The sequence below is a fragment of the Cherax quadricarinatus genome, chromosome 26 (assembly GCF_038502225.1).
Source record: "Cherax quadricarinatus isolate ZL_2023a chromosome 26, ASM3850222v1, whole genome shotgun sequence".
NCBI classification, from domain to species: domain Eukaryota; kingdom Metazoa; phylum Arthropoda; class Malacostraca; order Decapoda; family Parastacidae; genus Cherax; species Cherax quadricarinatus.
This window is the reverse complement of record NC_091317.1, coordinates 18,312,791-18,337,470: the sequence shown is the minus strand read 5'-3', so window position 1 is coordinate 18,337,470 and position 24,680 is coordinate 18,312,791. Positions and strand designations below refer to the sequence as shown.

At 38.7% G+C, this 24,680-nt stretch overlaps 1 protein-coding gene across 6 annotated transcripts in view; it reads left to right on the top strand.

Moving 5' to 3' along the window:
- Positions 1-24,680, top strand: part of LOC128691561 (small G protein signaling modulator 2) — a 652,393-nt gene that overhangs the window by 534,514 nt on the left and 93,199 nt on the right. The gene's annotated exons all lie outside the window — the stretch shown is intronic.

Here is a 24,680-nt window from a genome sequence, read left to right as displayed (position 1 = left end):
GAGGGAAGCTCACTTGTAATTCGGATGTTGGCTCGTAACTCAGAGCAAAAAATCGACCAAGTGATGGCTCGTATCTCGAAAAACCGTATGTTGGGACACACGTAAGTTGAGGTTCCACTCTATATATGTATGCTTAGTCACTTCTGTACTAAATAATACTGGCAGTGACATATTACATCTGTATTACACAACATTTATAAGTTTTGCATTTATACCGTCATCACACCTGATAGCTGTTAAATAAAAAAGGTATACGTATTTGGCAAAATGATGGACATGGCTGCTCAAGTCGTGTGGCTACAAATACACTATAATATATCTTACAGGAATAAACCCATAGCTGTGCATAGCATTTTGGGCAGTTTAAAGCTAGGACTGATTCTAGCAGTATAAAAATACAAAGTAGTATATTGAACGCTATATATAAATGTAAAATATACTATAATATAAAATTTCATAGTATTAAAATACTGCACAAATTTTGGTAGAAATTTTGCATTTAGTTAAAGGCATTAAATGAAGATTCAATGTTAAAGGGATTTCTAAAGAATTAAAAAGCAGATAATGAGGCAGTGATGTAATAATTGTTGGAGGTTTGATTAAATTAAAAATAAGAAATTTTTTATAAGTTTGATGTTCAACTGTAATAGCAGCTTAAAGAGTTCCGTCACAAATTGTGTGCATGTAGCACACAAAGTTTTAGTTTTTATTTGAATTCTTTAAGAGTTGCAATTTTTTAGTTCATATGACAAGTTATTCAACATTTTTGCCCTTTTACAGTGGAACCTTGTTTTTTGGCTGTTGTGTTTATCGGCCGATTCGTATTTAGGTCAGTTTTTCGGCAGAAATTTTGCTCTGTATTTCAGCTGTAGTGTCGTATATCGGCTGTATTAGACGCGTCAGCCCAGGACACCGTGCGTAGATGAGTCAGTGTCCCTTTGTTGGCAAGTGAGCATATACTCCGTGCACTCATCCCAACATTTCCTTAAAATCCATTGTTTTTGGTAGTTTTTTATTAAGTGCAATTGTGAAATAAGTCACCATGGCATGTATGGCAAAAACAAATCAACAATATCACTTCTATCCTGGCAAAGAAAGAACAAATCAAGGAAGCTGATGTGGCTTGTTTATTAGGTGCGACTGTGAAATAAGCCACAATGGGCAGGGAGTGTAGCATGGAGGGAGTGAGTGTGGCAGGCAGACAGGGCATGTAGCAGGCAGGCAGGGAGTGTAGCATGGAGGGAGTGAGTGTGGCAGGCAGGCAGGGAGTGTAGCAGGCATGCAGGGAGTGTAGCATGGAGGGAGTGAGTGTGGCAGGCAGGCAGGGAGTGTAGCATGGAGGGAGTGAGTGTGGCAGGCAGGCAGGGAGTGTAGCAGGCAGGCAGGGAGTGTAGCATGGAGGGAGTGAGTGTGGCAGGCAGGCAGGGCGTGTAGCAGGCATGCAGGGAGTGTAGCAGGCAGGCAGGGACACAGGGAGTGTAGGAGGCAGGGAGGGAGGGAAGTAACCCCAGAGAGGGCTTTGATACCTGAAGTCCTTACGGAGGGGGATTCCCCTTCCAAACAATAATCAGTCCTCCCTTTCTCCATAAGGTATGTAATACTTTATGGAGAAGTTCTCATTGTTTTATGTGTGTAAAACTATAATTTATCTTTAAAAATGTATTTTTTGTAAATATTTTTGGGTGTCTGGAATGGATTAATTGTCTTTACATTAATTCTTATAGGAAATATTGCTTCGAATTTAGGCCAGACCTTCTGGAATGGATTACGGCTGAAAAACGAGGTTCCACCGTATTTGCATTGAGCTTCTATGGATGTTCAAGGGAACAGAGGAATACCAATGAAGTATTTGTTTCAAATGTGATGCCTGTGTTCTTTTACCTTTTTCCAGGAAGTGTCTTATTTCAGCATTAGCATTACAGGCATACCTCGTTAATACGACGCTTGCTTTAGAGTGCTTCGCTAATATGGTGCTTTTCAGTTATTGTCGTGTTTGTTGTTTTCGGCACTTGCCTTGCTCTTAACCCTTAAACTGTCCAAATGTAGATCTACGTTCACATGGGTAGCGCTCTGACCTTTATTTTCTCCATTTGAAAGCATGTAAAAAAAAAAGTAGATCTATGCTCGGAGCACTACGCATGTCAACATAGATCTACGTTTTGACAGTTTAATGGTTAAGATGGTTTTTGGCAATTTTTAATTTTGTTTTATTTATTAATTTTACTTTTGCATCTTTTTAGGCCTAATATATGATAATGTAAACATGTTTACATTATCATATATTAAGTAAGAGCTAGGCTTAAAAAATGCATATACAGTACACATATTACTTACCTAAAAATATTTTCATACTTAGCTTATATTGAGCGATGAATATATTTATTGTAGGATAGTCTGAATAAATGAAGAATGAGTATAATTGAAAACTGCTATATTAGTGAAATGCTGTAAAATGAAGTGCTGCAAAGTGGGACCAGCCTGTATATGAATAACCACTGGTGACTGTGATGATAATTTATAGATATGTTGAAAGGAGGATTGATGGAGACTTGCCTACTCTTAACAAAGCATACCAAAAAAATTTATATTCAAAATACAGCCTCTCCTCCTTAACGACGGAATTCTGTTCCTAAGACCACGTCAGTAGACAAATTTGTCGCTAAGTGAGAAGCATGCGATAATGGTAGTAGGTATGTGACAGCCATCTTTGATATTATTTTAATGTCACCTTTGCACTGTGTATAACAGTTCTGGTATATTTTTAAATGTTTATACAGTAGTGTACTGTATATTGTAATAAACAATAGAAGAAATCAGCTCAAATATACATTATTTAGGTATGCATACTGGTCAAAGAGCCTGTCGTAAGTCTGAGTCATCGGTAAGTGAGCATGTCGGTAAGTAAGGAGAGGCTGTATAAATAATTCTCAAAAAATTTTGTCACATTCATTTCATAAATTAAGTCTGCCATTAAATAAAGTTTACCCATAATGCCTAGGCATGACAGTGGCTCTTTTCACTGCAACTCATTATTGTAATTTCACAATCTCAGTTTAATCTTGCAAAGAAATAAAATTTGTTTGTTTATTTGTAAATTTTGAAAATCCCATGGTTGTGCAGAGTATTGCAGACATTAAAACTAGGACCTAAAACCATTTAATATTACTATATGTTTTTTTTTTATTTGAAACTAGACTATTTGCATCTTTGTTTGATATACAGCAATTAAACTGTCTGAAGATTATTAAATGTAATGACAGTTTTAAATAACAGAGATCAGTTTATTAAAATGGTAATGATAAATAAGAGGAGATTGCAAAATGGCATTGACTGTTTTAGCTGAAGTCATTATTGGGAGTAAAAATATAGTGGTGGCATTAGGGGCATGAGTATGAATGCTGAGTGGAAACTGGATAAGCATATTGCATTAGATGTACCAAATTTGACATTTATATTCGATCTTCATAATTTACATCAAATTTAGGAGGTGATTATAATAATATTTTTGAAGGAATTGGCAAATATGTAACTTCTATTATCTCTTGGTAGTGAGTTCCCTACTGTTGGTCCTTTTAAGTTTCATGGAGTTTTTACTTGGGTAGAGTTGAACACATGGAATATTAACCCTTAAACTGTCCAAATGTAGATTTACGTTTGCATGCGTAGCGCTCCAAACATAGATCTACGTTTTCTTTTACATAAACAATGTAAAATCGAATGTAGATCTACGTTCGGAGTGCAAACGTAGATCCACATTTGGACAGTTTAAGGGTTAAAGAGATATTTGTTTCTTATATTGTATGCATGTATTCTGATGCAGTTTTTCAAAAAGAGTTTTAGCACTGGGTTAATCTTTATATTCAGCAACCTCTGTATAGTAGTATGCACACTAGTAGGTATGGATATTTTGTATGTTTAAACTTTAAAGTTTAACTTTAAACTTCTGAATAGTGGGAGTGTGTGTGTTGTCAAGAACCTGATTGAGTAATCATTCTATTAGCAGGTTTTTGTTGAGTTATTTTAGGCTCAAGGTGATTTGTTGTTATAGATTTCCATGCACACATATACAATAGGTGAGATAAAGATATAGTTTATAGAGGAATACAGAGGGAGTAATGATGTTTAAAGATAAAGATTTTATTTCTTTGTAAAGGTTACAATGTGTAATTACAATTTTGGTTTGCTAAGTACAAAGAAAGCCACTATCATGCCGGGGCAATTTGGGAAGGCTAATCCTAATACTTAATAACTACTTAAATCTTGACAAGATAAGAGTGGTTAACTAATACTAATACTCATGTGAGGTAGTCAGGGTGGAGGTTTATAGATATTAATCTTAAAGTTACACATAATAAAAACAGTATTACAGTTAATGGTTCAAGCAATAATATTTCATGGATTGGCAGATATTTAATAGACTAGAGGTCATATAATAACTGATTAGAAGTTGTTTTGGTTAGTATTGAGAGATGAGATGATTTTTAAGCAAAGTCCTAAATTTATAAGTAGTCAAGGGATCCTTTAACAGTTCAGGTAGTGAATTCCAGATCTTGAGGCCTTTACTGTATATATGCATTTCATTTTTGCATAGTGTGAGACTGACATGAGGATACAAAGTAATATACTTTTTATATTTTAAAGTAACCATACTCTTTTAGAAATTTTCTTTGATATGTGCTGGATGTCAAAAAGAACTCAACGAAAACACGTGTAATAGCTGTCAGGGGAAGCAAAAACACCTATAATAAAAATGTACCTAGAATCTACTGAATTACAAAGATAGACCAGTTAAGGGGCTAGCAACTCCTCTCCTGCATAAATTACTAAATGTGAAAATAACCGGAACTTTTGTTTCTTCTTTTTCGGGTCACCTTGCCTTGGTTGGAGATAGCTGATGTGTTAAAAAAAAAAAAAAAAAGACCAGTGAGAAATACAGGGTTGGCAGCTCTCTTTATGAAGAAGTGATGTCACTCTGAGGATTGATTATTCCAAATTGCCCTGGGAATATGAATTGTGTGTTTGTGGCAGAAATAGCATTGAGGACTAAAAACATTAGTGGTATTCCTAGTTTTGTAGCCCAAAATGATGATAATATAAATACTGAGGGCATCTCTGGTCACTGAGAGGGAGAGAAGCTGCTAGTACTGTAATGGGATATTTCAGTTACCAAGAAATAGACTGGGAAGCAAAAGACCTTTATCACAGAGAGGAGACAGAGTTAATGTATATCATAAATTACAACTTCCTCAGCCAGTATGTTAGAAAAAGTTTACAAAAATGAGATGCAATGAATTTTTTTTTTTTTTTTTTTTTTTAACAAGTCTGCCGTCTCCCACTGAGGTAGGGTGACCCAAAAAGAAAGAAAATCCCCAAAAAGAAAATACTTTCATCATCATTCAACACTTTCACCTCACTCACACATAATCACTGTTTTTGCAGAGGTGCTCAGAACACAACAGTTTAGAAGCATATACATATAAAGATACACAACATATCTTTCCAAACTGCTAATATCCTGAACCCCTCCTTTAGAGTGCAGGCATCGTACTTCCCATTTCCAGGACTCAAGTCCGGCTATATAAAAATAACCGGTTTCCCTGAATCCCTTCACTAAGTAATACCCTGCTCACACTCCAACAGATCGTCAGGTCCCAAATACCATTCGTCTCCATTCACTCCTATCGAACACACTCATGCACGCCTGCTGGAAGTCCAAGCCCCTCACCCACAAAACTTCCCTTACCCCTTCCTTCCAACCTTTTTGAGGACAACCCCTACCCCGCCTTCCTTCCCCTACAGATTTATATGCTCTCCATGTCATTCTACTCTGATCCATTCTCTCTAAATGACCAAACCACCTCAATAACCCCTCTTCAGCCCTCTGACTAATACTTTTATTAACTCCACACCTTCTCCTAATTTCCACACTTTGAATTTTCTGCATAATATTTACACCACACATTGTCCTTAGACAGGACATCTCCACTGCCTCCAACTGCCTCCTCGCTCCTGCATTCACAACCCAAGCTTCACACCCATATAAGAGTGTTGGTACTACTATACTTTCATACATTCCCTTCTTTGCCTCCATAGATAACGTTTTTTGTCTCCACATATACCTCAGCGCACGACTCACCTTTTTTCCCTCATCAATTCTATGATTAACCCTTTGACTGTCGCAACCCCCAATCCTGAGGTGTCTCCTGGTGTCGCAAAATTTAAAAAAAAAAAATAATTTTTTCTTACGAAATGATAGAGAATCTTTTTCTGATTGTAATGACACCAAAAAAACGAAATTTGATGGAAAACTGACAGAATTATGCTCTCGCGAAGCTAGCGACCTCGGCGCTGTTTACAGATCGACGATTTCGCCCACTTTGAGCCCTATTTTCGGCTAATTCCATTGTTCCAGTCTCCCAAACTCATAGCTATTTCTTTAGAACTCCATTTTTTCTATCGATTGAGTACAAGAAACTGCCCATTTACCGATTTCAACTACCTAATAATGTGGTCAGAAATTTGCAATTTGGCCAATTTCACGAAAACTAAAAAATGTGACAATTTCAAAATAAGGTCTAGAATGAACAATGCAGACATTCCTGGCTCTAAAATAACATTTTCTTTGCTCATCAGTCATGTCTCCAGGCCCCTCTGATATTACTCTTGCTTTCTAATTTGAATTTTTATTCAAACAAAAATTAAAAGACTTACTATTATGCAGACTACTGCAATACTGTAATAATTGTATAAATAACATCAACTCATTCATGACTGCATATTAGAATGGCTAGTTGGACATTAATTGGACAATGACATCATTTGTTTACTTTTGAACATTGGCAAAAATAAAACATTTCCCCTAATTTGAGCTCCATTTCTAGGTTCTTTTTATAGTAAAATCGATCAAAATCACCTCTATTTCTATAATATGTTTACCATTCTATCAAATGAGATCAAGAAAACGCGAATACAACCATAAATACTATACAAAAATAGACCACAAATTCGGCATTTTAATTAAAAAAAACGGTCGGAGTTTTTTTTTTCTCATTATGCACTGCGTGCTCCAGGATTTTTTTTATATGGTGCACACTGACCACAGACCAATTCTCTCACATGTGGGCCTACCAGCTTTCTCCTGGTTGATTTGAAGCCGCTAGAATTTATGAGTATATATACGTCAAACACAGTACCTCGTAAGACGTATATATACGGCCGTGACAGTCAAAGGGTTAACCTCATCCTTCATAAATCCATCCGCCGACATGTCAACTCCCAAGTATCTGAAAACATTCACTTCTTCCATACTCCTCCTCCCCAATTTGATATCCAGTGTTTCTTTATCTAAATCGTTTGATACCCTCATCACCTTACTCTTTTATATGTTCACTTTCAACTTTCTACCTTTACACACACTCCCAAACTCATCCACTAACCTTTGCAATTTTTCTTTAGAATCTCCCATAAGCACAGTATCATCAGCAAAAAAACAACTGTGTCAATTCACATTTTGTATTTAATTCCCCTAAATTTAATCCCACTCCTCTCCTGAACACCCTTGCATTTACTTCTTTTACAACCCCATCTATAAATATACGTATTAAACAACCATGGTGACAATACACATCCCTGTCTAAGACCTACTTTTACTGGGAGGTAGTCTCCCTCTCTTCTACACACCCTAACCTGAGCCTCACTATCCTCATAAAAACTCTTTACAGCATTTAGTAACTTACCACCTATTCTATATACTTGCAACATCTGCCACATTGCTCCCCTATCCACTCTGTCATATGCCTTTTCTAAATCCATAAATGCAATAAAAACTTCCCTTTTCTTTCTTTCTTTCAACACACCGGCCGTATCCCACTGAGGCGGGGTGGCCCAAAAAGGAGAAATGAAAGTTTCTCCCTTTACATTTAGTAATATACACAGGAGAAGGGGTTACTAGCCCCTTGCTCCTGGCATTTTAGTCACCTCTTATGACACACATGGCTTACAGAGGAAGAATTCTGTTCCACTTCCCCATGGAGATAAGAGGAAATAGACAAGAACAAGAACTAGAAAGAAAGAAGAAAACCCGGAGGGGTATGTATATATATGCTTGTACATGTATGTGCAGTGGGACCTAAGTGTAAGTAGAAGTAGCAAGACGTACCTGAAATCTTGCATATTTATGAAACAGAAAAAAGGACACCAGCAATGCTACCATCATGTAATACAATTACAGGCGTTCGTTTTATACTCACTTGGCAGGATGGTAGTACCTCCCTGGGAGGTTGCTGTCTACCGACCTACTACCTATAAAAAGCTTCTCTACCGTTATCTAAATACTGTTCACATATATGCTTCAATATTGGCAGTTTGGAGGGATATGTTGTGTATCTCTATACATATATGCTTCTAAACTGTTGTATTCTGAGCACCTCTGCAAAAGCAGTGATAATGTGTGAGTGTGGTGAAAGTGTTGAATGATGATGAAAGTATTTTCTTTTGGGGGATTTTCTTTCTTTTTTTTGGGTCACCCTGCCTCGGTGGGAGACGGCCGACTTTTTTAAAAAAAAAAAAAAAAAAAAAAATATATGCTTCAATGTAAACACTTGATCTACTCATCCCCTACCTACTCTGAAATCTCCTTGCTCATCTGCAATCCTACATTCTGTCTTACCTCTAATTCTTTCAATTATAACCCTACCATACACTTTTCCTGGTACATATTTTCAGTAAACTTATTCCTCTATAATTTTTACAATCTCTTTTGTCCCCCTTCCTTTTATATAAAGGGACTATACATACTCTCTGCCAATCCCTAGGTACCTTCCCCTCTTTCATACATTTATTAAACAAAAATACCAACCACTCCTACACTATATCATCCCCTGCTTTTAACATTTCTGTCATGATCCCGTCAGTTCTAGCTGCTTTACCCCCTTTCATTCTACGTAATGCCTCACGCACCTCCCCCACACTCACATCCTTTTCTTCTCACTCCTAAAAGATGGTATACCTCCCTGGCCAGTGCATGAAATTACCGCTTCCCTTTCTTTGTCGACATTTAACCCTTTCAGGATCAACAGGCGCTCTCAGAGACTTGTTCTCAGGGTTGGCCAAATTTCAAAAAAAAAAAAAAAAAAAAAAAAAAATTCTCATGAAAAGATAGAGAATCTTTTCCCGATCATAATGACACCAAAAGTTTGAAATTTGATGGAAAACTTACGGAATTATGCTCTCGCGAAGTTAGCGGTCTCGACAATGTTTACGCATCGGTGATTTTGCCCAGTGTCATTGTCGACAAACATCATAACTATTTCGCTAGAACTCCACTTTTTTCTATCGAATGAATACAAGAAACCACCCATTTACCGATTTCAACTATCCAGTACAGTGGTCGGAATTTAGCAATTTTGCCAATTTTACACAAATTTCAAAAGATGCCAATTTCCGAGTAGGGTCCAGAATAAACAAGAAAGACATTCCTGGCACTAAATTAACATTTCCTCTGTTCATTAGTCATGTCCCCATGCCCCTCTTATGTTCTTTTGCTTTCCACTTTGATTTTTTATTCTCACAAAAAAATAGAAGATTTACTGTTATGCAGACTACTGCATTGGTGTAGAAATGGTATAAATAATATCGGCACACTTGTGAAAGAATATTAGACTCACCAATTGACGTGTATTGGACGCATAGCATGATTTGTTTACTTTTGAACTTTGGTAAAAATCGAACATTTCTGCTACTTTGAGCGCAATTACAAGGTAGTTTTCTTTGTAAAACCAGTCAAAATCATCTCAATTTCTGTAATATGTCTTCCATTCTATAAAATGAGACCAGGAAAACTAGAATACAACAATAAATACCATACAAAAATACAGTGCAAAGTTGCTGTTTTAATCCAAAAACACAAAGTTTTTTTTTTTCTCATTACACACTGTGTGCTGCAGGATTTTTTTTGTACCGCGCACACTGACCACTTAGACCCATTCTTTCATGCGTAGGCCTACCAGCTTTCTCTCACTAGATTTGAGGGTGCTAGAATTTATGCGTACTAGTACTTCAAGAACCGTAGTGCGTAAACCGTACTAGTACGGCCGAAACCCTGAAAGGGTTAAAAGTTCCTGAAAATATTCTCGCCATCTCTCCAAAACCTCCATCTCCCCATCTACTAACTCCCCTACTCTGTTTTTAACTGACAAATCCATTCGTTCTCTAGGCTTTCTTAACTTGTTTAACTCTCTTTTATCCCACCTTTACTTCATCATTCCACCAATTACTCCTCTTTCCTCCTGCACCCACCCTCCTATAACCACAAAATTCTGCCCCACATTCTAATATTGCATTTTTAAAACTATTCCAACCCTCTTCAACCCCCCGACTACTCATACTTGCCCCACCCCACCTTTCTGCCAGTAGTTGCTTATATCTCACCCGAACTTCCTCCTTCCTTAGTTTATACACTTTCATCTCCCTCTTGCTTGTTGTTGCCATTTTCCTCTTTTCCCATCTACCTCTTACTCTAACTGTAGCTACAACTAAATAATGATCCGATATATCAGTTGCCCCTCTATAAACGTGTACATCTGGAGCCTACCCATCAACCTTTTATCCACCAATACATAATCTAACAAACTACTTTCATTACATGCTATATCATACCTTGTATATTTATTTATCCTCTTCTTCATAAAATATGTATTACTTATTACAAAACCTCTTTCTACACATAGCTCAATTAAAGGCTCCCCCATTTTCATTTACCCCTGGCACCCCAAATTTACCTACTACTCCCTCCACAACATTTTTGCTCACTTTAGCATTGAAATCCCCAACCACTTGGTTCAAAATTCCCCACGCATTCACTCAACATTTCCCAAAATCTCTCGCTCTCTCCTCTACACTTCTCTCTTGTCCAGGTGCATGTACGCTTACTATAACCCACTTTTCACATCCAACCTTTATTTTACTCCACATAATCCTTGAATTAATACATTTATAGTCTCTCTTTTCCTGCCATAACTTATCCTTCAACATTATTGCTACTCTTTCTTTAGCTCTAACTCTATTTGAAACCCCTGACCTAATCCCATTTATTCCTCTCTACTGAAACTCTCCCACCCCCTTCAGCTTTGTTTCACTTAAAGCCAGGACATCCACCTTCTTCTCATTCATAACATCCACAGTCATCTCTTTCTTATCATTTGCATAACATCCACGCACATTCAGACTTCCCACTTTGACAATTTTCTTCTTCTTATTCTTTTTAGTAATTATTACAGGAAAAGGGGTTACTAGCCCATTGTTCCCGGCATTTTAGTTGACTTTTACAACACGCATGGCTTTGGGAGGAAAGATTCTTATTCCACTTTCCCATGGATATAAAAGGAAAAGTAATAAGACCAAGAACTATTAAGATAAAATCAAAGAAAACTCAGATGAGTGTGTATAAATAAACATGTACATGTATGTGTAGTGTGACCTAAGTGTAAGTAGAAGTAGCAAGACGTACCTGTAATCTTGCATATTTATGAGACAGACAAAAGACACCAGTAATCCTACCATCATGTAAAACAATTACAGGCTTTCGTTTCACACTCACTTGGCAGGACGGTAGTACCCCCCTGGGTGGTTGCTGTCTACCAACCTACTACCTACATGCAATGAAATATGTAGAATAATAATCACTAGGATACTGCAGATGTTGAGGAGCTGAGTGCACAAACCTCAGTTAGGGGCCAGCTAACACTTCATCCAATCGCTCTCATTTATGGTAAAAGTATGATGGAGGATAAAAGTGGAATTAACAGTACTTGTTGGAAGATATATATATGATGCACCTGTGACATAATGAGAGAATTCTTAGCTAGAATACAATGAGACATCTGAGAAAAATGAGAGATCAGCACAGTGGGTTGATTGATATAACATTATTATGGATCTCATACTGAATCTGTGGGGTGGCAGACTAAAGATTAGAGAAACATATTGGATTAAGAGACTAGAACTCAAAATTTTGTTAGCTTGATTAAAGTTATAAAATTAATGATTGGAAAAATTATTACACTAATATTGTAAGTTTTATCAGTGCTTGAATGTTTACAATGTTACAAAGAGATTTATATGTAAACATTTGTCTCAGTGTTTTTATTGAATTATGTTGGGTGATTGATTTGAGGGCTTTATCGTGTACCTGAAACCCATCCTGTGGGCATGAGTCAAAAGACTAGACATGTAATGGGAACAGGGATTAACCTCTTCTTTGGGAGTCCCTTGCTGTAGAAATGTGGCTCTTGATCCAAGGAATTTTATCTTTTGACCCCTTCCTCAGTTTGAGTCTCAATACCTCCAGCCCTCCATCTCTTCATTTGGCCTTACTGCAAAAATTTGTGAAATCCAGCTCCTTGGCAGAGGGAATAAGAGACCACTATCAGCCCTGTTTATAATATAGCTTATATTATTATTGTTTCACTAGTCGTGCCGCTCCATCATATGAAAATTATCAAATCAAATCAAATAAAAAATTTATTTCTTTGCAAAGGTTACAATGTGTTTACATTTCATAATTTGATTTGTACAAAGAAAGCCACAATCATGCCAAGGCATTTTGGAGAAACTTAACCAAAGTCTAGACAGGTGAAAAGTGGTAGATTGCAAATACAGTGGTACCTTGATGTACAAGTGCCCCAGCTTATGAGTTTCCAAGTTATGAGCCATCGCTTGGTTGAGTTTTTGCTTTGAGTTGCGAGCCAAAATCTAGTTACGAGCAAGCTTCAGATATGCCACCACTAGTTGGTGCAGTGAACGCCACAACATCCACCTAGCATCCCAGCGTTTTGTGCTTTTTGTGCATTTATTTTGCCAAATTTCTTTTTTCTAACCATGAGTCCTAAGAAAGTAAGTGTGAAGGACAGTGCTGAGAAAAAGAAGAGGATGATGTCCATTGAATTAAAGCATGAAATCACAGAGAAACATGAGAAAATAGCTTTTGTTTCAGTGTTTTCCTTGTGAAACTAGTGATCTAGTGCAGTTAGCCTCACAAACACTCTTTTCTCTTATAATAAGACATAATAAGACCTCAGAAGGGCAAGAATGGGAAGATATGGTCAGAGCGATAATTATTTTTACCTCGGGAGTGGTTGCCACCACTTGTCACATAATGACATATTTTGTTCATTCTAGAGTATTTATCATGTTTCTCTGTTATTTACATTGTATATTATGTCATATTAGATCAATTGTGATAGATAATTAAGCCATAGGGTTGATATTAGCATTATATTGAAGTATTTTCTCCTGCCTCCCTGAGAGCCAGGAATTCCGCTGGAATGGTTTAATGGTATTTCAGTTAGGAAAATTGACTTGATATACGAGCAAATTGAGTTACAAGCTCAGTCACGGAACGTATTAAACTCGTAAGTCAAGGCACTACTGTATTAAATATTTTACTATATTATTAATATGAGGTAGTACAATTTAAGATACAAACATACATTTTTAAGTTTGTAATAATGGCTTATTAGTTAAGGGATAGTAAAATACAGTGGACCCTCGACCGACAATTTTAATCCATTCCAGAGAGCTTGTCCTTAGCTGAATTTATTGTTAGCCGAATTAATTTTCCCCGTAAGAAATAATGGAAATTCAATTAATCTGTTCCAGACAGCCAAAAGTATTAAAAAAAATTATTTTTTTACATGAAATGTACGTTTCCTTACAAAGAAAACAATGAGACATGCACAATAAATACATAAATAAATAATAAAATGACACTTACCTTTATTGAAGAGTATTGATGAGTGATGAGACACTGTTTTTCTTGAACACTCTGGGATTTTCAGAGTGATACATGAGTAAAGGCTTCACTTTGCAATCCCCACTAGCATTACAACAAAACATAAGAGTTAGCCTGTCTTTCATAGGCTTGTGTCCTGGGAGTGCCTTTTTCTCCTGAGTAATGTAAGTCCTTTTTGGCATTTTCTTCAAGAACAGGCCTGTTTCGTCACAATTGAACACTTGTTTGGGTTGGAATTTTTCAGCATTGCCATGCCTTATCACACTGTGTATGCCACTGCGATTCTTAAATCTCTCAAACCAACCTCTGCTGGCCTTAAATTCACCAATTACAATATGAGCACTAGTTCCAGGCATTTTTTCCTGTTCACCTGGGTGTTAGTTAACTGGAGTGGGTCACATCCTTGGGGACAAGATTAAGGACCCCAATGGTAACAAGTTAGACAGTCCCTGATGATGCACTGATTTTCTTGGGTTATCCTGGGTGGCTAACCCTCTGGGTTTAATTGTTTCTCGGTAATCGTTTCTCGTTAAGCCACACCAACATCAGTCTCTTCACATCTTAGAGTAGTACAGCTGACGGTGGTGCAGCAGCAGCTGACCGCGGTGCAGCAGCAGCTGACCATGGTACAGCAGCAACTGACCGCGGTACAGCAGCAGCAGCAGCTGACCGTGGTACAGCAGCAGCAGCTGACGGTGATACAGCAGCAGCTGACGGTGGTGCAGCAGCAGCAGCTGACCGTGGTACATCAGCAGCTGATGGTGGTGCAGCAACAGCTGAGCATGGTACAGCAGCAGCTGATGGTGGTGCAGCAGCAGCTGACTGTGGCACAGCAGCAGCTCATGGTAGTGCAGCAGCAGCTGATGGTGGTGCAGCAACAGCAGCAACTGATGGTGGTACAGCAGCAGCTGATGGTTGTGCAGCAACAGCTGACCGTGGTACGATAGTATTTCTCACCCTTTTTACCACAGGGTTGGCACTAGAAGCTTTCTTTGGGCCCATGGTGGCTTATTTAGCAGTTACAAGCACTAAAAACAATGGAATAATTCAAAATTTATCAAATGTATGCATTGAACCGTCCACCCTGGCTTGTAAACAGTAGCACACTAGCTGAAGGCAGGGCAGCTGAGATGCTCAGGCTGGACGGACAGGCGGACGCGTTCAGGACGAATGTCCTTACCTGAGTTTTTTCATCATAGGTCGAGTCAATATTTTTACGCAAAAACACAGTTACCCAATTTTATCGTTAGCCGATGCCATTGTTGGCCAAGGGTCCACTGTGTTTGGGAGAGTTGCTTCAAATTTGGTTCGAGTTTAGCATAGTGTGGGTATTGTTGTTATTGAGAGATGAGATGAATTTTAAGTGTAGTCCAAAATTGATTTGTGGGCAGGGGACCTCTTACTGCTTCGGGTAAAGAGTTCCAGATCTTCGGGCCCTTTATGTGCAGTGCATTTTTGCATAGTGTGAGACGGACACAAGGGATGTCAAAAAGTGTTTTGTGCCTTGTGTTTTGCTTGTGTGTTCTGTTGAAGCTGTCTAGGAGAAGTTTGAGTGGAGGATTTATATTCGAGTTTAACCCTTTCAGGGTTTCCGATGTACTAGGTCGGCTTACTCACCAGGGTTATTGAAGTACTAGAACACCTAAATTTTAGCGCCTTCAAATCTAGTGAGAGAAAGCTGGTAGGCCTACATGTGAAAGAATGGGTCTATGTGGTCAGTGTGCACAGTATAAAAAAAATCCTGCAGCACATTGTGCATAATGAGAAAAAAAAAATCTGACCTTGTTTTTGGTTTAAAACATCGAATTTGCAGTGTATGTTCGTATGGTATTTATGGTTGTATTTTAGTTTTCCTGGTCTCATTTTATGGAATGGAAGACATATTACAGAAATTGAGATGATTTTGATTGGTTTCATAATGAAAAGCACCTTGAAATTGAGCTCAAAGTAGCAGAAATGTTCGATTTTTACCAAATTGCAAAAGTAAACAAATCGTGCCAAGCGCCCAATACACGTCAACTGATGAGTCTGATATTCTTTCACAAGTGCACTGATATTATTTATACCATTTCTACACCATTTCTATACTAATGCAGTAGTCTGCATAGCAGTAAATCTTCTATTTTTTTTTGTGAGAATAAAAATTCAAAGTGAAAAGCAAAAGAGATGTAAGAGGGGCCTTGGGACATGACTAACGAACAAAGAAAATGTTATTTTAGTGCCAGGAATGTCTGTCTTGCTTATTCTGGACCTTGTTTGGAAATTGGCATCTTCTGAAATTTGTGTGAAATTGGCAAAATTGCCAATTTCTGCTCACTTTATTGGATACTTGAAATCGGCAAATGGCTGGTTTCTTGTACTCATTCGATAGAAAAAATGGAGTTCTAGTGAAATAGATATGACTTTTGTTGACTAGCACACTGAAATTGGCTGAAAATAGGGCAAATTCGCCGATGCGTAAGCATCTTCAAGACCGCTAACTTCATGAGAGCATAATTCCATAAGTTTTCCATCAAATTTCATACTTTTGGTGTCATTATGATTGGGAAAAGATTCTCTATCATTTCATAAGAAATTTTTTTTTTTTTTTCACCGAAAAATTTTCGACCCTGAGAACGAGTTTAGGAGAGGGCCTCTCGACCCTGAAAGGGTTAATGTTCTGTGTATATAGCAGGCACAGTAATAAATGTGTATATTTTGTATATTAAGCAATTTCGAGCTCTTGAAGAGTGGTGGGGTGTGTTGTCTGGCACAGGAGTTCGTAATCATCCTCACTCGGTATCTGCTGGCATGGGAAATCTGGAAAAAACAGATGGGACGTGCAACTATGACCACCCTAGAAAATGCCATGCCCATATGACAACAGGAAAATGCAAACTCCCTTCCTGTAAGCTTTTTCACCCTGAACTGTGTACCTCTTCAGTACAGGAAAGACTGTGCTATAACTTAAATTGCCAGGCATACCATCTAAAGGGGACAAAAAGATACAAAACATCCAGGCCATGGGAAAACCTGGGTAGCCACAGCCACTCAAGAGGGAGAGGTTTTTTAGTGCCAGGAAGGAAAAAAAACTGGCAGGAAATGGCAGAAATCGTACAACAAATCCAGTCATTCCTGGAGTGGAACCACAGTCGATGGCCTCCACTCCAAACCAACAGATACAGATACTAATGCCGGAAAAAAAATCCCCCCCCAGTACCAACAATACCACCAGTCCGATAACATTCTTCTTTGCAAATATACAGGGTCTAAAGCCAGCAACAAACAACAAAATACCTTTCATCCGTGGACTGCTTGCAGAGGCAAAGGCAATGTTCGCGGCTTTCACTGAGACCCACATAAAGGATCACTTGGACAACGAAATATGGATCCCAGGTTACAACCTATACAGATGTGACAGAGTGAACAGGCAAAGGGGGGGGGGGGGGTTTGGCCTGTACATTGCAGAGTCACTTGTTTGCACAGAACTGCTAAATGCCTCAAATGATGTAGTGGAAGTTTTAGCAGTAAAGGTCGAGAACCAAAACCTAGTCATTGTGGTAGTCTACAAGCCTCCAGATGCAACATCCCAGCAATTCCAGGAACAACTGTTAAAAATTGACCACTGTCTGGAAAACCTTCCAGCTCCTGCACCCAACATCTTGCTCCTGGGGGATTTCAACTTAAGGCACCTAAAATGGAGGAATATAGCAAATAATATTGTTGCGGTAATAACACCAGGAGGCAGCTCTGATGAAAACTCACACTCACGCGAGCTTTTAAATCTCTGCACAAAATTCAATTTAAACCAGCAAATAATAGAGCCTACTAGACTGGAGAATACACTAGACCTCATCTTCACTAACAATGATGATCTGATAAGAAATGTCACCATATCAAAAACAATATACTCAGATCACAACATAATTGAGGTTCAGTCATGTATGCGCGGAGCCCCAGACCGACATAATGAGATTAGTCACGAGGGAGCATTCACCAAATTCTACTTCAATAACAAAAACATAAAGTGGGACCAAGTAAACCAAGTCCTAACCGATATAAGCTGGGAAGATATACTAAGCAACACAGACCCCAACTTATGCCTAGAACAGATTAACTCGGCACTCGATGTATGCACAAGGCTTATTCCTCTAAGAAAAAGGAGGAGTAGATGTAAAACAGAAAGAGACAGGCGCTCCCTTTACAGGCGACGGAAAAGAATAACAGAGTGGCTAAAAGAGGTCAATATATCTGAAATGCGTAGGGAGACACTGGTCAGAGAAATAGCAAGCATCGAACTTAAGCTAAAAGAATCCTTTAGGAGTCAGGAATCGCGGGAAGAACTAAAAGCCATAAATGAAATCGAAAGAAACCCAAAGTATTTCTTCTCCTATGCCAAATCAAAATCGAGAACAACGTCCAGTATTGGGCCCCTACTTAAACAAGATGGGTCCTACACAGATGACAGCAAGGAAATGAGTGAGCTACTCAAGTCCCAATATGACTCAGTTTTTAGCAAGCCGCTAACCAGACTGAGAGTCGAAGATCAAAATTAATTTTTTATGAGAGAGCCACAAAATTTGATTAACACAAGCCTATCCGATGTTATCCTGACGCCAAATGACTTCGAACAGGCGATAAATGACATGCCCATGCACTCTGCCCCAGGGCCAGACTCATGGAACTCTGTGTTCATCAAGAACTGCAAGAAGCCCCTATCACGAGCCTTTTCCATCCTATGGAGAGGGAGCATGGACACGGGGGTCGTCCCACAGTTACTAAAAACAACAGACATAGCCCCACTCCACAAAGGGGGCAGTAAAGCAACAGCAAAGAACTACAGACCAATAGCACTAACATCCCATATCATAAACATCTTTGAAAGGGTCCTAAGAAGCAAGATCACCACCCATCTAGAAACCCATCAGTTACACAACCCAGGGCAACATGGGTTTAGAACAGGTCGCTCCTGTCTGTCTCAACTATTGGATCACTACGACAAGGTCCTAAATGCACTAGAAGACAAAAAGAATGCAGATGTAATATATACAGACTTTGCAAAAGCCTTCGACAAGTGTGACCATGGCGTAATAGCGCACAAAATGCGTGCTAAAGGAATAACAGGAAAAGTCGGTCGATGGATCTATAATTTCCTCACTAACAGAACACAGAGAGTAGTCGTCAACAGAGTAAAGTCCGAGGCAGCTACAGTGAAAAGCTCTGTTCCACAAGGCACAGTACTCGCTCCCATCTTGTTCCTCATCCTCATATCCGACATAGACAAGGATGTCAGCCACAGCACCGTGTCTTCCTTTGCAGATGACACCCGAATCTGCATGACAGTGTCTTCCATTGCAGACACTGCAAAGCTCCAGGCGGACATCAACCAAATCTTTCAGTGGGCTGCAGAAAACAATATGAAGTTCAACGATGAGAAATTTCAATTACTCAGATATGGTAAACATGAGGAAATTAAATCTTCATCAGAGTACAAAACAAATTCTGGCCACAAAATAGAGCGAAACACCAACGTCAAAGACCTGGGAGTGATCATGTCGGAGGATCTCACCTTCAAGGACCATAACATTGTATCAATCGCATCTGCTAGAAAAATGACAGGATAGATAATGAGAACCTTGAAGACTAGGGAGGCCAAGCCCATGATGACTCTCTTCAGGTCACTTGTTCTATCTAGGCTGGAATATTGCTGCACACTAACAGCACCTTTCAAGGCAGGTGAAATTGCCGACCTAGAAAATGTACAGAGAACTTTCACGGCGCGCATAACGGAGATAAAACACCTCAATTATTGGGAGCGCTTGAGGTTCCTAAACCTGTATTCCCTGGAATGCAGGAGGGAGAGATACATGATTATATACACCTGGAAAATCCTAGAGGGACTAGTACCGAACTTGCACACGAAAATCACTCACTACGAAAGCAAAAGACTTGGCAGACGATGCACCATCCCCCCAATGAAAAGCAGGGGTGTCACTAGCACGTTAAGAGACCATACAATAAGTGTCAGGGGCCCGAGACTGTTCAACTGCCTCCCAGCACACTTAAGGGGGATTACCAACAGACCCCTGGCAGTCTTCAAGCTGGCACTGGACAAGCACCTAAAGTCAGTTCCGGATCAGCCGGGCTGTGGCTCGTACGTTGGTTTGCGTGCAGCCAGCAGCAACAGCCTGGTTGATCAGGCTCTGATCCACCAGGAGGCCTGGTCACAGACCGGGCCGCGGGGCGTTGACCCCCGGAACTCTCTCCAGGTAAACAGCAGCTTTTTGTTGGGGTATTGAAGGTTTAAGGTGATTGGCCATGGTAGATTCCCAAGCACAAATATCATAGGTGAGATAAGGGTATATTAGAGAGTGATATAAAGTAAGGAGCATCATTTGGGGTACATAGTATTGTATATTGGAAAGGATACCTACTGTTCTGGAAATTTTCTTAACTATCTGCTGGATGTCGGTCTAAAATTAAGATTACAGTCAAGGTGGAGACCTTAGAAATTTGCACTTAGTGTGTCTTGTAATGGGTGAATCATTTATCGATATGTTTAGCTGGATATTTAATGCTCTTAGGGCATATTGGGTGACTCTCAAGCTAGACATCAAGTGCCCATCATCCAGCAATCCTGATTTTAGTTTCCATGTGATAACTTGAGACAGTCTCTTCTGTGCAACTTCAGACTTTAAACACTTGTAACCTGCTTTGAAAAAGGTTGGGATTTTTTTTGGCATGTGTAGTTGCTGGTTTGCTAATTTTAATGTTAAAATGGTATCAAACTGTTTATTCCGAAAATGAAATGTAAGTTAAATATAATTCAGAATGAGTTAATGCAAGTTACTGGAGAGCTCTGCTGAAGAAAGGCATTGGAACCAAAAAGGAAGCGGGTCAGTCAGGAAACTTATCCTTTGATGACAGTAGTATTATTGGAGGTTGCCTGCAGATCCAGGAGTAGCAACTGAAGGTGTATAGCTCCTGGTATTTATTCTGGTTTGCCTACTGCTATTATTAGCTGATAGATAATTGCATGGTTAGTGCTCTTGAAAGCAAGTTTTTATTTATTACACAAGTTTAAATTTTTATAATTGTCTGTGTACACTAGTACCTTCTGTGTAAATTAATCTAGAATAATGCAGTCTAACTCAGTAATTTCTGGCAGTGCCTTACTTATGTTGTGCATCAAGTAAGGTAAGAGGTGGTTTTCAGGGAACAACAGAACAACCTATCACTGTGGAGGTGACTGTAATTTAGTGTGAAAACGTGGTTCTGTTTTGTTTGTTCTCGAAACTTTACCCATTGTTTGCTTTATGGTAAACGAGACATAAACCTAATTCTCCTCTATCCCTAGTAACAGTGACACCTTTTTCTGACCTTTATAGCTATGGACTCTCCTACAAACCCAGAATTGCTTTTGGCCAGTCTTTTGTTATCCAAACTCGGCACTGGCATTCCACCTATCCCTTATGGAACTTCTTGATTTCCTACCTTTTATTGACCACTGCACCTGCATTTTTCATGACACATCAGTGATTCATGGATTGTCCTCATGCCACTAAACTGAGTGGATCGATGTCATCTGTGTACAGATAACAGACAAATGACATTACTGACATTACATACAAACCTTGATCCAGCACCAAGAAATACACTGCATGGAAATCTCTCCCACTGACATAAGTCTGTCAAACAACACTGGGTATGATTTTTTAACTGCACATAATGAATCCCAAAATATACCATCTATGTGCACATACTCGCACAAGGACTCTGACACATAGGCGAAGACTTCTGCTTCAACCCTTACAAAAGTGGGATGTGCATCATCTGAGTTAATGATGCTGACCAGGCCAATAAACTAACCTAGCTCATTGGAAAGGCCACTGTAAGTGTACATTATCACTTCATCCTCGGTTCATGCTGTGGGACACTTTTCCTCTCTCACACAGTAATATAACTAGATTTTACAGACTGTCTCACATGCATTCACTATTAAAAGTGTAAATACTCAGCCAATACAGCTAAACTGAAATTTGATAGTCAGGCACTTTTCCCTTAGTATTTATAGCAGGTCAGTGCCTGCCAGTGAGGGAACACAAACATACATTATAATAATGTTGCAACTGTTGGCACTATGGATACCCAGTAAAATATTGCAACTCAGTCTGTGGAGAAATGGATCATAATGATCCAGCTTGTGACTGCCACTCTTCCTGACTTAACTGCAAAAGAATGCATCATATTCTCAAGAGTGTCCCATTTTCCTCAACACTGATGTTCCCACCTTTTCACCATCTGCCATCTTCATTGTCCCTCAACCTACACATTCCACTTCAACAGTGTCTTCAGACACCTACATTATATTCCAAAAGACCTACAAAACCTTCTGCCATGAGACCTTTCAAAACTACATTTTTGACTAACCATCTAAAACTTTCACTGCTCCTAAATCAATTGCATAAATATGTGCACCTCTACATTTATTCCCTAGCCTTCCTAGAAACAACAAGTTGATTATACCTTCAGAGGCTTCCCCATCATTTGAGCCAACATTACACTGCCTTTCACTTCTCTGCTTCCTAAAACACTTGAAGCAATAACAGCAAATTTTGAGGAGCCATAGCTGGAATTAGACCTAGATACGTTACATTTCAAACAGAAGAGTTTACAGTGTATAATTGGATACCATTAAAAGCTCAGAAGAAAACTACTTATATTCAGTACATTTCAGGCAAACTAATTATGAAGCTTGCATGCTACCTAAATATAGACCTAGCATATAAGTTTAGTCAGTATATATCAGTACTGCTTGAGTAATTCATTACAATAACTAAGTACAATTCTTCTTTTTATTTGTAGTAAGCAGAGAATTCATAGTGTGGAAATTAGGAGGAGGTGTGGAGTTACAAAAAAGTATTAAGAGGGCTGAAGAGGAGTTATTGAGGTGGTTTGGTGATTTAGAGAGGATGGAGCAGAATAGGCTGAGTTGGAGGGTATATAAATCTGTAGTGGAGGGGAGGAGGGGTAGGGGTTGTCCTTGGAAAGGATTGAGGGAGGGGGTGAAAGAGGTTTTGTGTGTAAGGAGCTTGGACATGCAGCAGGCATGTATGAGCATGTTAGATAGGAGTGAATGGAAACAAATAGTTTTTGGGACTTGACAAGCTGTTGGAGTGTGAGCAGGGTAATATTTCGTGAAGGGATTCAGGGAAAGCAGTTTGCTGGCCTTGAGTCCTGGATGTAGGAAGTACAATGCCTGCACTTTAAAGGAGGGGTTTGGGATATTGGCTGTTTGGAGTGACATCTGAACTGTCATATCTGGGTGCCTCTGCAAAGACAGTGATTATGTATGAATGATGGTGAAAATATTTTTCTCTTTTTTGTCACCCTACCTTGGTGGGAGATGGCCAACATGTTGGAAAAAAAAAAGTACAGTGAGACAGGTTGCCAATGAGAAATTGAACATTGACAAATAAATTACATCAAATTTATATCAGTTCAATGATCTATATTTTACAGAGTGGTTAAAGTAAAGTGGTGAAATCAAATCATGGCTGTAACCTTTATGTGAGATTTAATAGGTGCTTTTTAAGAATGTTAATAAAGATGTTGGCAGATTGGTAACTTCTGGCATTTTCAGTCAGTGAGTTTTATGTTTTTGGACCTTTTATTTGCAGGGAGGTTTTATGAGCAGGTTGAGTCATGCAGGTGTAATTTTGAAGAAATACTTGTTTCTTGTACTGTGTCCATTTGTTCTGCTGTAGCTCTCTAGAAAGAATTTAACCTTTGGGTTAATGTTTGTGTTCAGTGTCCTGTAGACAGAATGCATAGTAAAAAGTGTGAATATGGTGTAAGTTAAGTACAAAATGTAAACTTTTGAAAAAGGGGGCTGTGTGTTGCCTGGAGCCTGAATGAGTGATTATTCTGTCTCCAGTATTGTAATCGCTGCTGTTGACTAACCAACCCTGCTGTGCAAACAAAAAAAGTTTCATCAGTAAAGATACCGAGGTGTTGCTTATCTGCTTGCCAGTTGAAACTTGAATTTTATTGAATCCTATATATAAGTCTCTGGCATGAGGCCAGGGGCATATACTGGAACCAGGAATGAGGTGTAGCAGCTTGGAGATGAAGGACTGATTACCTCAAAATTATCTTAACACTAATTCTACCGTCTCTAGTATTGTAATCATGACTGTATATGACTGATAAAGCCTGATGTGCAGGCAGAGCATTTGATCAGTTAAGATACCTATGTGTTGCATGTCAGTTAATATACCTAAGTGTTGCTCATCAACTTGTCAGTATTGTGTGCTATTTATGATATTTAATTGGCAAGTTTGAAAATATTTAATGGTATTTTTTTAAATTACAATGAAAAATTAGTTTCAGGGAGATAAACAGTGTTAATATGATCTGACTAATTATGCATAAAGAACTATTTAATTTTTTGTTTGAACTTATGTTACAATTTTAAATTAATCTGGTAAATCATTTCACACTTTTGATCCTTTGATTTGATTGATCTAGATCTGCAAACCGACGTCCCCTTAAATATATGTCTATCTGTTTCTCTGTAGCACTTGAATTTAATTGGACTATGATAAATGATCTTCATGGCTGTGATCATTTCTCTTCCCATATTCTTCTTTTTCTTATACTTCCCCTCATCATTCTTGGTGGTAATTTGAGCTGCACATTGAGCACTATACATGTCATACGTTTTCTTCTGATCCTTTCAATTCGATGAAATATTTTGACTTTTTATCCCCACCATACTCTCTGCAGCCACGCTTGCTTTCCCCAGGCATCATATAAACATCTTCAAAAATGTGTCCCTGGTTTTCTCCAAACTGGACTTATGCAGTTTGAAATGAGCTGCATGGGGCTGCTACCATTACAACCAGTGAGA